The sequence below is a fragment of the Pleurodeles waltl genome, chromosome 7, assembly GCF_031143425.1.
Source record: "Pleurodeles waltl isolate 20211129_DDA chromosome 7, aPleWal1.hap1.20221129, whole genome shotgun sequence".
Classification (NCBI taxonomy): Eukaryota; Metazoa; Chordata; class Amphibia; order Caudata; family Salamandridae; genus Pleurodeles; species Pleurodeles waltl.
In genome coordinates, this window is record NC_090446.1 from 373817430 (window position 1) to 373832273 (window position 14844).

Below are 14844 nucleotides of genomic sequence, written 5' to 3' on the forward strand. Positions count from 1 at the left end.
CCACCATGCTCACAGTGTACTCACCTGTTTGTCTGGAGGACCGTACAGTTGCGTGTACTGGGGGAGGACCCGTCCACTCATTTCTCCAAATCCTCTGAAGTGAAGGCAGGGGCCCTTTCCCCAGACACTGTAGCCATTGTTGCTTCCAGACACAGGTCACAGCAGCACTTGCAGTGTAGGTCCTCTCCTGTTGAAGGTCAGGTATCAAGTGAGTGAACAGTTAGAAAATGGTGGTTACATCCGCAGCGGTGCGTACCGTCACCGCCGGCGTACATCGTCATTGGCTTCTGGAACCCATAGAGCCCAATGTTAACCATTGCTGAATTGCACCGCGGTCTTCGGCCGCCTACCGCGACGGTGTACAACGCCAGGGCAGTTACCTCATTTCCCCTTGTCCCACCTTACAGGTCAGGCAGCTGCCATATCAGGGGGCCACATGGCAGGCCAAATAACTGTGTCACACCTATTTAGGCCAAGAATATGGACAGACAAAGGTACATAGAGAAATTGTTACGTTTTTGCAAAACAGCATTGTGATACCTAAGTGTTGTATGACCTTCTGCTCACCGTTCTCCTCCATAGGGCACGTCCGCTGGGACAGGTGATGAGATGGCAGCATCCTCTGGTGTACAGACCCCTGGTGGACCTGTCGACAATGGAAGAGAGACACATAATTATCTCTTACAGACTTGATTGTGCAACAATCCAGGAACTGTGTGCCCAGTTGGAGCCAGACCTGAGTTCAGCTATCCGCCATCCCACAGGAATCCCCCCTCTAGTGCAGGTCCTGTCTGTACTACATTTCCTGGCCAGTGGGTCTTTTCAAACAATAGCGACCATGGCATCAGGGATGTCCCAGCCAATGTTCTCTAACGTGTTGTCCAGAGTGTTGTCTGCCCTGCTGAAACACATGCGCAGCTACATTGTTTTCCCTCAAGTGGAGGATTTGCCCACAGTGAAAGGTGACTTCTATGCCCTGCGACATATCCCCAACATCATTGGTGCCATTGATGGTACACAAGTGGTGTTTGTCCCCCCCCAGCAGGAATGAACAGGTGTACAGAAACCGGAAAAGCTACCATTCAATGAATGTGCAGATGGTGTGTTTGGCAGACCAGTACATCTCCCATGTGAATGCCAAGTATCCTGGCTCTGTGCATGACGCTTACATTTTGAGGAATAGCAGATTCCCTTATGTGATGTGGCAACTCCAGAGGCACCGTCTGTGGCTAATAGGTGAGCCTAAAGTCCCCCCATAGTTTCATTTGCTGTCTGGGTATGGGAGATTCCCTAATGTTTTGAGGATGTCTAACAGTTGTCCCTCGATATTTGCAGGTGACTCTGGTTACCCCAACCTGTCATGGCTACTAACCCCAGTGAGGAATCCCAGGACAAGGGCAGAGGAACGCTACAATGAGGCACATGGGCGAACTAGGAGGATAATAGAGCGCACCCTCGGCCTCCTGAAGGCCAGATTCCGGTGCCTCCATCTGACAGGTGGATCCCTATACTACTCACCGAAGAAGGTGTGCCAGATCATCGTGGCATGTTGTATGTTGCACAACCTGGCTTTGCGACACCAGGTGCCTTTTCTGCAGGAGGATGGGCCTGATGGTGGTCTTGTGACAGCTGTGGAGCTTGGGGACAGTGAAGAAGAGGAGGCAGAAGAAGAAGATGTAGACAACCGAAACAACATCATCATGCAATACTTCCAGTGATACACAGGTAAGAAGATGGAACTGCTTCCCACATCTCATACTATTGTAGGACCTAGCATAAGTCTGCCTTTTTACCTCTGTGTATGGACCCTGACTTGTCACTTTGGCTTTTCATTTCACAGATCTGGATCCCAACTTGTGCCCTCTGCTATGTTTACTCCTGGCCTACAGCTGTGTAACATTGCTATGTGAACAAGTACATTGACATTGCTATATTCCAGAGATTTTGCAATTACACTTTTGTGAAAGCACAGACTGACTCCAGATTGATTTGTGATTCAAGGATGTTTATTTCTGTGCAAAAAAGTGGAGGGGTGTGTGAAATGGGCTGGGGTGATGGTGGAGGAATGTCCATGGCAGAGTCCAGTCTCTTGGACTCACAGGTGCATTGTCCCATGGGGCATAGGAAGTTGAGTTACACCAGTTTAAGGTGGACAGGGTGACAAAGCTGGACAGAAGGGTGACCTTCAGGAGCGTCTTATTTCCTGGTGGGGGTCTTGGCAATGTTCTCTGTCTTGTTCCTGGATCTCAGGGACAGTTTGCGGGGTGGTTCTCCTTCTGCAGGGGGTGGGGTGCTGGTGGCCTGTTGGTCCTGTGGCAGGGCCTCCTGTCCACTAGCGCCAGCGGAGGTGGAGGGCTGTTCATCGTCCAGGCTAGTGTCAGGGGCCCGTTTGTGTCCCGCTGTGTCCCTCATGGTGTTGACAAGGTCTGCCAGCACCCCTGCAATGGTGTCCAGGGTGGTGTTAATGGACTTCAAGTCCTCCTTGATCCCCAGGTAGTGTTCCTCCTGCAGTCGCTGGGTCTCCTGAAACTTGGCCAGTACCGTGCCCATGGTCTCCTGGGAATAGTGGTAAGCTCCCATGATGTTGGAGAGGGCCTCGTTGAGTGACGGTTCCCTGGACCTGTCCTCCGCCTGTCGCACAGCAGTCCTCCTACCTTCCCTGTTATCCTGTGCCTCTGTCCCCTGAACTGTGTGCCCACTGCCACTGACCCCAGGTCCATGATTGTCTTGGGTTGGTGGGTTTGCCTGGGGTCCCTGTAGTGGTGAACACACTGCTGATTGACCTGTCCTGGGGACAGAGGGATGGGCCCGCTGGGTGGGTGCTGTGGTTGTGTTTCCTGAGGGGAGAGGCTCTGTGGTGGCTTGGGACTGTGTCAGGGTAACCGACTGTCCAGAGGTCCCTGATGGGCCGGGCTGGTCATCTTGATCCAGGTGTGCAGAGCTGCTGTCGTCACTGTGGGCCTCTTCTGTGGGGGGACTGGATATGTCTGGCACCTCCTGTCCGGTGATGTTGAGTAGGGGTCCTGTTGGGATGTAAATGCATAGTTTTAGCATCTGTGTGTGCCATCTTATGCATTGGGTGACGTACCCTCTAATCCTGTGCTTGCGTCAATGTGTTAGCCCTTTTGTGATAGTTGGTTTGGGGTCTGTGCGGGTTTCTGTACTGGACATGCTTTGGTGACGGTAGTCCATGCATAGGTGTGGCATGCAGTGCCTTGGTATTGAGATGTGTGGGTTGTGATAGTGGGACATATGGAGATGATGGTGTGATGGGGTGAGGGTAAGACTGGGAGTATGTGATGGCATGCAGGTGGGGTGGGGGGATGAAATAGTTAAGATATGACTTACCAGACTCCAGTCCTCCTGCTACTCCTGCGAGGCCCTTAGGATGCATTATTGCCAAGACTTGCTCCTCCCATGTTGTTAGTTGTGGGGAGGAGGTTGAGGTCCACCGCCAGTCCTCTGTACAGCAATCTGGTGTCTTGATACCACGGACCGTACCTTCCCCCTAGGTCATTCCACCTCTTCCTGATGTCATCCCGTGTTCATGGATGCTGTCCCACTTCATTGACCCTGTCGACAATTCTTCGCCATAGCTTCATCTTCCTTGCAATGGATTTCTGCTGCACCTGTGATTCGAATAGCTGTGGCTCTACCCGGATGATTTCCTCCACCATGACCCTGAGCTCCTCCTCTGAAAACCTGGGGTGTCTTTGAGGTACCATGATGTGGTGTGGGTGATGTGTGAGGTGCTGTCTGTTGTGATGTGTGGGGGGCTGTGTTGGTGTGTGTTGTTTGAGGTGCGTGGATGTTGTATAAGTGATGGTGTTGTATGTCTGTGGATGCTGGTGTTGTGTTAGCTAATCTCTTTCTCTGGCCTTCTTTGAAATTTTTGGTTGTAAGGGTATGTGGGTAATGTGAGTGTGTGTTTTATAGTGTTGTGGGTGTGTGGATGTGGTGTGTGTATGTGTATCAGGTGTGTGTATTTCGAATTGTCCAATGTGGTTGTGTTTTGTAAATGTGTGTGTATTTTGAGCGCGGTGATGTGTACTGCCAATGGATTACCACGGTTGAAAGACCGCTGCGTTGATTCGTGGGTCGTTATAGTGTGGGCGTATTCCTGTTGGCATGACAGTGTAGGTTTTGGTATCTCCAGTTTATCACTGACCTTTGGTGTGGCGGACTTGTGCGGGTGTCTGTATTGTGGCCGAATCCGAGATGTGGGTCGGCACACCTGTAACGGAATTCCGCCGCTGCAACGGTATATTGGCGGTCTTCAGCATGGTGGAAAGCGGGATTTACCGCCAGGGTTGTAATGAGGGCCAAAGTGTCTGAAGAAACTGTCATAGGGGCATGTGTACCATTGCTCTATTTTTTTATAACGCACTGTCTGTGGCACTTCTGTGTACACTGGTTCATCCACTGAGGCTGCAATCAGGTTAAAAACGGGTCTATGTGCTAGATTCCTAAAACGAGCCCAGGAGTAACTAAACTGTACAGACCTTTTGACATATAACAGTTATGAGATAGTGAAAATGTATGGTCATTCTTTATAGAGAGCTACAACATAAAATTAAGAAGAACTTTTTACGAAGGTAACATACACATGTAAGTAATATACAAGTATAGGTTTACTCTTATGTTTATGAGTAGCTTAGCTACTTTGGGCTGGTCGAAAAAATCAGAGTGTAAAGTAACTCAAAAGTGTAGATTTACAAATCTCCATCCTCTAGAACAGTGGGTGAGGCTAAATGTACGAGTGCAAGTTGCTAATGCTAAAAAGAAACAGCATGGCCAACCACTAGTACTACAACGTTTTAATGTAGAAAATTACAAAGGTAGGGACTTAAAATAAAACCCTATAAAAATATTGTTAAGTTAAATGATTTTTCATAGTTGAAAATATAAATCAAAATAATTTAATGGTAAAGCATATAAACATAAAATATGTATTTACTTATAAATATTTTAATGAAAAAAATTATGGAACATTAAATTTTCCTAAAATATAAATATATTACGTTAAAAAAATTCCATACACCACTTTAAATAAAAATGAGTGCATACTAAAAATACTTTTACTTTAGGTGGGAATTTATTTTTTCATTTACACATCATCAAAATAATTGTATTTTATTAAAAATATTTAAAATAATTAAAGATTTAGGCCCTCATTATGACATTGGCGGTAAATTCCATTTACTGCCACGCTGACTGCTGCCAACTTACCACCGTGGCGGTGGATATCCGTTCATCATATTACGACCCCATACACCAATCCGTCAGTATTCAGCCACATACACAAATCCTCCACACCAAAGGTCAGTGATAAACTGGCAGCATCAAAACCCACACTGTTACGCCAACAGAACTACACCCATCAAATTATGACCCACGAATCACCACGACGGACATTCAATGGCGGAAAACCGCCACGCTCAAAATAGACACACACAAACAAAACAACACCATATTGGACAATTCAAACAACACACATCTTACACCCATACACACACCACACCCACACACCCATACCACTATCAACACACACCCATATTACTCACAACCCTTTACCATTTCAAACGATTGCCACCAGAGAGACATCAAGGCCACAGACTCAACCAGAGCCACACACTATACACCACTCATGCACCCCACATCACACACCCCAACACTTTACCCAACACACCCTCACCTACACACCTCACACAACACCCATGGCACCACAAAGACACCCCCGCTTCACAGAAGCGGAGCTAAGGGTCATGGTGGAGGAAATCATCAGGGTAGAGCCACAGCTATTTGGAGCACAGGTGCAGCAGATATCGATAGCTAGGAAGATGGAGCTATGGCGGAGAATCGTGGACAGGGTCAACGCCATGGGACAGCACCCAAGAACTAGGGATGACATCAGGAAGAGGTGGAACGACCTATGGGGAAAAGTACGTTCCATTGCAGCAAGACACCAACTCGATGTACAGAGGACTGCTGATGGACCCCCACCTCCTCCCCCACAACTAACAGAATGGGGGGAGCAAGTCTTGGCAATCCTACATCCTGAGGGCCTGGCCGGAGTAGGAGGAGGACTGGACTCTGGTAAGTCAACTCTGTACTATTATCACCCCCTACCTGCATGCCATCACATACCCTCACCCTCACTCCCATCACTCCACCACTTCCCACACACCCCACCATCACATCTCACCCATTCAAAATGCCAAGCCCTGCATGCTCTACCAATGCATGGACACCACTTACAGCCCTGCATGGACACTTGTCACTAAAGCATGCACACCATGGAGAACAATCCCACCATGCACCAACAAACACAAGTGAAAGCTGCCAGGGCAAATCCAACCAAAGAGGGGAAGCCACGGATGCACAGTATGTCACACACAGGAACCATAAAACATCATTTACAACCCCACAGGTATCCCAGCCAATGTCACCGGAGAGGAGGTGCCAGCAATATGCAGTCCCCCAACTAAAACTGTAAAACTGTAAACTTCGCACTTGTATAGCGCACTACTCACCCGTTAGGTTCTCAAGGCGCTGTACAACCCCTCCTGGCTTTTCCCTGTGAGGCGCTCACTCCTTGGCAACCCCCAGGGTGAAGCCAGGCATCCAAGCACTGTCAGGGCCGTTGTGGAGATTAAGCAAGATATTGCCCAGAGTTACAGAGTGGGACCCATTAATTAGATTAGGCACAGAGGCGAGAATGATCTGGTCCAAGGAAATTGAGCCCAAGACCCGCCAAGGCGGGAATTGAACCCTGGTCCCGTGCCAGATCGCTGCATCAGGGTCTGCCGTTCTAACCATTGTGCTACACTTCTCCGAAGAGGCCCACAGTGATGACAGCAACTCTGGTCTTCAGGATCTGGATGACCAACCTGGCCCATCATGGATCTCCAGACAGCCGGTTACCCAGGCCCTGTCACACACCACCACAGAGCCTCTCCCTTCAGGAAACACCACCACAGCACTCACCCAGCATACCCATACATCTGTCCCAAGGACACGTCAATCAGCAGTGTGTCCACCTCTACAGGGTCCCCAGGGCACACCTCATACCCAAGACAATCAGGGACCTGGGGTCAGTGGCAATGGGCACACGGTTCAGGGGACAGAGGCATAGGCCAACAGGGACACTGGAAGTACTGCTGTGTGGCAGGGGGAGGACAGGCCCAGGGACCCGACTCTCCAGGAGGCACTTGCAGAGATCCTGGGAGCATATCAACATTTCCAGGACACGATGGGCCATATCGATCCTGGACAACGTGCAGGAGAACAGGCGGCTGCAGGAGGGACAGTACCAGGGGAAGAGGGAGGACTTGCAGGCCATCAACAACACCTTGATCTCCATAGCAGGGGTGCTGGCAGACATGGCCAATATAATGAGGGAGGCAGTCACACAACAGCGGGCCCCTGCCACTAGCCAGACATCTGAACAGCCTTCCACCTCTGCTGCCACTAGTGGCCAGGAGGCAAACGTTCCCTGCGATCCAGACAGAAGCCAGAGACACTTGCCAAGACCCCCACCAGGAAATGAGACTCTCCTGATTGTCACCCTTGTGTTCCACTCAGTCACCTGTCCACCTTGAACTGCCATTGTTCCCCTTCCTATGTCCCTTTGGACAATGCACCTGTGCCTCACATAGACTGGAACAATACCCTGGACTTTCCTCTCTCATCACCTCATACCATTGCACTTACCCGTCTATATTTGAGCACTTCAATAAAAATCCTTGGAAAAAAAAGAAGTATGGAGTATCTTATATTTTCAATTATGTATTCATTGAAACAGGTACAAACATTGCAATTCAACTATACAGAAAATGAGCATAGATTAATGACCTGTAGCTGGCTGCAGTGATCACACCAGGAGTGTATGCCATGTCACCAACATCTGCAAAATGAATTGCCAGAGGGCACAGTAAGTAGGCATAGAAGTGGGAAATAACAGCATGCCAGTGCCACAGAAATTCAAACAAATGTACATGAAATGTAAAGTAATACTGTCTTACCTGTGTGTCATTGGAAGTATTGTCTGATCACTGATGTTCTGTTGTCCTCATCCTCTGCCTCCTCATCCTCATTGTCCACAGGGTCCACTGCTGGCACATGGGCATCTCCAGCCTCCTCCCCCTGCAGAAAAGGCACATGGCATCTCAGGGCAAGGTTGTGCAACATGCAGCATGCCACTACTATCTGGCAGACCTTCTTGGGGGAGTAGCACAGGGATCCACCTGTTAGATGGAGGCATCGAAACCTGGCCTTCAGGAGGCCAAAGGTCCTTTCTATTATCCTTCTGGTTCACCCATGGGCCTCATTATAACATTCCTTTGCCCTTGTCCTGGCATTCCTCACAGTGGTCAGCAGCCATGATAGGTTGGGGTAACCAGAGTCACCTGCGAATTTTGAGGGACAACATTTAGCCACACACTATCCCATATGGCCCACACCATAACCATACACCAACATATACTGGGTGGGAACCAGGGCTCACCTATTAGCCGCGCCCTGTGCCTCTGTAGTTGGGCCATCGCATTTGGGATGCTGCTATTCCTTAGGACAAAAGCATCATGCACTGACCCAGGATACGTAGCATTGACTTGGGAGATTTACTGGCCCGCCAAGCACACCATCTGTAAATTCATAGAGTAGAAGCTCTTACAGTTTCTGAACACCTGTTCATTCTGACGGTGGGGGACAAATGCAATTGTGTTCCATCAATTGCCCCAATTATGTTGGGGAATATGTCCCAATGTATAGAACTCGGCCTTCACTGTGGCTAAATCGTCAACCTGGGGAAATACAATGTAGCTGCACGTGTTTAATCAGGGCAGACAACACTCTTGTTAGCACTATTGTTAACATTGACTGTGACATTCCTGCTGCCAAGCCCACTGTCACTTGGAAAGAACCAGTTGCCGGGAAATGGAGCACTGATAGAACTTGCACAAGTGGGGGTATCCCAGTAGGGTGACTGATAGCAGATATCAGGTCAGGCTCCAATTGGGCACACAGCTCTGTGATTGTGGCACTGTCAAGTCTATAGGTGAGTATAATGTGCCTGTCCTCCATTGTTGCCAAGTCCACCAGGGTTCGGTACACGGGGGATATCTCCATCTCCTATTCATCGCAGCGGTAGCAATCTATGGGGCAAAAGAGTGAGGAGCTGGTCACAAACTGAACAATGGAGATACAACAGAACTTTGCATGCTGTTAACTTGTAATGGGTAAGTGTGATTTGTCCAGTATGTCCTAATTTCACCAGTGACGCAGCAAGTTTCCAGGGTCAGCTCCGCCCCTGAAATGGCGTCTGCCTGTCCTGTGTGGAGGGACAGGTGGAAGTGAGGTAATTCCGCTGACATGCAACTCTTCATTGGTTAACATTATGCTCTATGGGTTACAGTGGCCAATGGTGATCTATGTCAGCAGTGACTGTATGCACCGAAGTGACTGCCATTTTCTATCTCATCCCTCACTTGCTACCTAATCTTCAACAGGAGAGGACCTACACTACATGTGCTGCTGTGACCTGTGTCTGGAACCTACCATGACCCGTGTGACTGGGGAAAGGGCCCCAGGCTTCACTTCGGAGGAGATGGAGAGACTGGTGGATGGGCTCCTACCCCAGTACAGACTGCTGTATGGGTGTCCAGACCAACAGGTGAATACACTGTGGGCATGATGCATGTGGCATGAATGCATGGAGTGGTGTGTCTGAAGGCCTTGTGTAAAGGGGGTGGGTAGATGTCCTCTGGGCAGCCTATAGGTTGTGTGCAGGGCCATGTGTGTGTAAATGGTGATAAGAAGGGGTATGGTGGGTCATAAGTGTAACATGCAGGACTGTTTGACTAATTCCATTTTCCTGTGTGAATTGCCTCTGCAGGTCAGCGCTCATCAAAAGAAGGGTAGAAAGCGTGCCATCGCCAAGGAGGCGGATCCTGGGGGTCTATGGCAGGCGGAGCACCCACTGTCGCAAACGGTGGGAGGACCTGAGGCCCTGGGCATGAAAGACGGTGGAGGCCCAGCTGGGGATGGCCTCCCAACGAGAAAGGGTTGTTCGTCGAAACACTGATCCCCCTGATGGCCCGCATACTGATGGTTGCCTATCCTGAGCTGGATGGCTGCTTGAGGGCATCACAGAAGCCACAAGGGGGTGAGTACAGTGCCAATCATTATAACTTACGTATGGTTTGGTGGTATCCGGGTGGGGATGTTTGTCAGTGGGTGCCCATAGGGCAGGCCTGACATTGCAGCGTAGGTGCCCTGGTGGCTAGGGTTCAGTAGCGAAAATCTTGCAACCTAGCTCGTAGGCATCCACTACTAGTCAGGGCTGCGTGGGTCCTAGGTGTGCTGCATTTGGCGGTGTGTGCCCCTCCCCATGCCTTGGCTGCTAACTATTTCTCTGGTAGTGCAATGGCATATTACGTAGGGCTGTCCCCTGTGTGTGAGGGTGCTGTGTATGCCAACAGTGGTGTTGGTGCAGCCATTGACCAAGTGTATCCTTTGTCTCCCCCCCTTTTTGTTTTGTCACCCTGTCCTCATGTGCATTAGCATCATATCGCAGAGGAGCAAAGGCACTGGCGACGGAGGGAGCTGCATCCCACAGGACCCAGGAGGCAGAGTCCACCAACAGTGAAGGCACCAGTGGGACGAAGGGCGAAGGGAGCACCATGGCGGAGACTGGAGGGGACAGTTCTGACACAGGTGCCTCCTCCGATGGCAGTCACCTGGTGGTGGTGGACACCTCTGTGACCACCCCACGAACAGGTACAGCCGCCACCCCCGTACCAGCACCACCCTCCCAGCAGCCCCTCATTGTGTTGCCCGTGCCCGCTCTCCCAGCAGCCCCTCAGTGTGTTTCCAATTCCCGCTTACCCAGGAGGATGGGCATCTCCTTCACCCCAGGCATCTCAGGCCCTGCCCCAGTGAGCCCTGCTGCCCTGAGTGAGGAGGCTATTGATCTCCTGAGATCCATCTCTGTAGGGCAGTCAACCTATGTGAATGCCATCCAGGGGCTGGCAGCCCAGATGCAACAGACTGATGTATTCCTGGGAGGCATTCACACTGGCTTGGGGCCCAACAGAGATCGATCCAGGCTCTGGCCTTCTCTCTGATGGCAGTTATTGCCCCAGTTTACCCCATCCCCCTCTCCCCTCCAACTTCCTCTTCCCACTCCCATTCTCCTCAACCCCAGCCTATCCCGAGCACACATGCAGATGAGCATGCACACAAGACAACACACAAGAGTGGTACAGGCAAACACAAGCACCAAACTTCATCCCCCAGGCACTCACACAAACACCATCCAGATGCAGACACACCAACATCCACTATTTCCACTGTCTTCGCCCTCCTCCTCCACCTCCCTCCCAGTTCCATCTACACTCACACCTGCATGCACTACATCATCATCCACTACCAGCATCATCACCACACCAAGCAGAACACACACCTCACTGGCAGACACCTCCACAACAGCCATGCACACGTCCCCTGTGTCCTCTCCCACTGTGTCTGCCCCCCCCAAGGTACACAAACGCAAGCACTCATACACCCAACAGCCATCCACCTCACAACAGCATCCAGCCCATGCACCCAAAATCAGCAGACAGATACCTCCAACAACCACTCCCTCGTCCTCCAATCCCATTCCTTCGCCCTCACCCCGCCCCAATGTCCCTAAAAAACTGTTCCTATCCACCATTGACCTCTTCCCTACCCCTCGCCCCTGTCCTGCATGTGTGGGCAGGGTAGGAAGAAACCAGCCAAGCACCTCAGCCACTCATTCCATGGGCCCAGTCGTCAGTCACCACACCCACTCATGGTGGAAAAGGATCCAGGCCACATGTCCTGAAGGTGAAGGACCCTGCACCAGGCAGCCTCAAGGGAAAGTAGCCTGCTCCACTGCCTGAAAGAGCAAGGAGCCCGCCCCAGCAGGCAAAAAGGGAAAGGAGGCTGCCCCAGCTGCCAGGAAGACAACGGAGCCTGCAGCAGATGCTAAGAAGTGAAAGGATCCTGCCCCAGCTGCCAGGAAGACAAAGGAGCCTGCAGCAGCTGCTAAGAAGGGAAAGGAGCCTGCCCCAGCTGCCAGGAGGAGCAAGGGGCCTGCACCAGCAGGTAGGAAGAGCAAGGGGCCTGGGGCAGGAACTGTGACGGAGACCCCACCACCATCCATGGTTGTGCAGCTGTCCGAGGTTGCAGGGGATGGGCAGGAGCCTCCCCCCACCAGCAGCACCACCACCTACACTGAGCAGCTATCACCGCCAGTGGACGGTATGTAATCCTGCCTCCATGGGCTGCTGTGCAGCCTGCCCCCTGCAAATCCAATGGGTATGACACCCACCCAAAAGACTGTGTCCTTGCACTCCCCATGATCAAGAGAACAGGGCACCATGCCCCCTCCAGAACCAGTGGGGACACCCACATACCCAAGACTCCCCAGGATCAAGAGCACAGGGCAAGAGGCCCCTCCAGAACCAGTGGGTAAGACACCCACATACCCAAGACTCCCCAGGATCAAGAGCACAGGGAACGAGGCCCCCTCCAGAACCAGTGGGTAAGACACCCACATACCCAAGACTCCCCAGGATCAAGAGCACAGGGCATGTTGCCCCCTCCAGAGCAAGTGAGCAAGTCACCCACCTGAGAGACTGTAGCCTTGAACTCCCCAGGACCAAGCACAGGGCATATTGCCCCCTCCAGAGCAAGTGGGCAAGTCACCCACTCAAGAGACTGTGGCCTTGCACTCCCCAGGACCTGCACAGGGCATGTTGCCCCTTCCAGAGCAAGTGGGCAAGTCACCCACTCAAGAGACTGCGGCCTCGCACTCCCCAGGACCAAGCACAGGGCATGTTGCCCCGTCCAGAACCATTTTTCTTTTTCCATCTCCCGGCGGAGGTGCCCCCCATCCCCCTGAGGTGCCTGCCTATTTACCAACTGATGCCTCTGCAGTGTTCTGTTCATGTTGATGCAGGTGACATGTGGGCCTTGGACTTTGGCCGTTGGCCATGTGGCCTACGAACATTGTGGACTGGGCTGTGTCCCTTTTTCTGTACATATATATCTATTATCTTGCCCAACTTATTTTTCTTGATGTGTTGATCTCATTACATTCACTTTTTCATAATTGTTTTGTCCTGCATTATTCATCCGAGTTACAGGGTAAAAATGTTTTAGTAATGTAGCTGCTTGTGTGTATGGTGTTGGGGGAGGGTTGTTGTGTGTGTGTGTTTCACTGTTGTTTTCTCCCCCGTACCTTGTGTGCTAGGCGGCTATACTCACCATCGTCGTCTTCGCCGGCGTTGGTGTTCGTTGAGGAGCAGCACGTAGAAGATCATGGGGAAGATATGCAGTTCAGGCTCCATGGCGGCGTGGTTGTTCCCTGTGTCTCCAATGGTGAGTCCTTTCCCTTCTGCGAAGTGTTTCCGCCAGGCTTTTGATGTCGTTGGTACCACCCCAGAAAGGGTGGCGGATTGCACTGTCTTAATATGGTGGGGGAAACATTGACTTCTTCCTGGCTGTAGGCAGCTACCGCTGTGGTGGCTGTTGTTTCTGCCCTGGCGGTCGGTGTGGTACATTGGCTGTCTATCAGAGATCTTTCTGCCACGGTCTTAATTTGGCGGTAGTTACCACCAGCCTGTTGGTGGTATTACCGTCACTTTAACACCAACCGCCGAGGTTGTGATGAGGGCCTTAATTTAAAATTAAGTTAGAAATCTAGCTTTTTTGTTCTACATTTAAAATAAATGTATAATATTAATTTACAATAACAAGATAAAATATTTTAGAAGCTTTTTCCAACTCTACTAAACATATTTACTTTTCTCTATTACTGTACCCTATGGATACATCTGCTTCCTCTGGTAAAGAACAGGGAAAAGTAAAAAAGATTATTTAACACAAAAAAATTGTCAAAATATTGTTATGTTAAATATTAATACAAATACATTTTATATGTTTATTCTGAACGCAGAAGAAAATAAATGATACTGCACTATTTACTTCATTTTCAAATTAATCTTCTATTGATATTAATGTATTACAATAAATAAAATGTATTTTGCTAATGTTTGAATAAAAAAAAGGGCTGTTTCCAAAACACTAAATTCCACAAATTTTCATAACTAGAGTTCATTGTACAGTCAGTCATGACATAACATGAAATACTTACACTGATGAGAATTAGTTATGGATGAAATCTCGCAAGTCAGCTTGTTCCTCTTCACCACTGCCATCCTCACTTGGCATTTCAGGATTCTCACCCAGTGGCACTGCAGGGTCACCTCCTTTGGAATGTATGGCATATTCCCGCACAGGGTGATGTTGTGGAGCATGCAGCATGACACACTGATCTGGCACACTTTACCAGGTGAGTAGAGGAGTGCTTCTCCAGTCCGGTCCAGACAGGGGATTCTGGTCTTCAGGAGCTCAAAAACATGCTCCACTAACCACCATGTTCTTCCATGGGCCTCATTGAAGCAGACTTTCCCTGGCGTAACTGGATTTCTCAGTGGCTTCAACAACCAAGGATCAACCAAGGATAATTTGGATATGCTGAGTCTCCTGTTAAGGAATGTGACATAAGTGCAACGAGTCACTCACTTCATGACTGCAGCATCTGACATTACTCACACACAATCAGGCCAGATGGGACTTACCAACCAGCCAGGCAATCTCTGGGTGTAGTTATGACAACAGCTGGGGTATGGTGCCGTTCTGCAAGGAATCATGGGATGATCCAGGATAACTGCCACACAGTGACACATTTTAGCCATACACAGTATTTTCAACCACCAAAATGGCAAATGCCTGACCTACTCCACTGGAAATTAG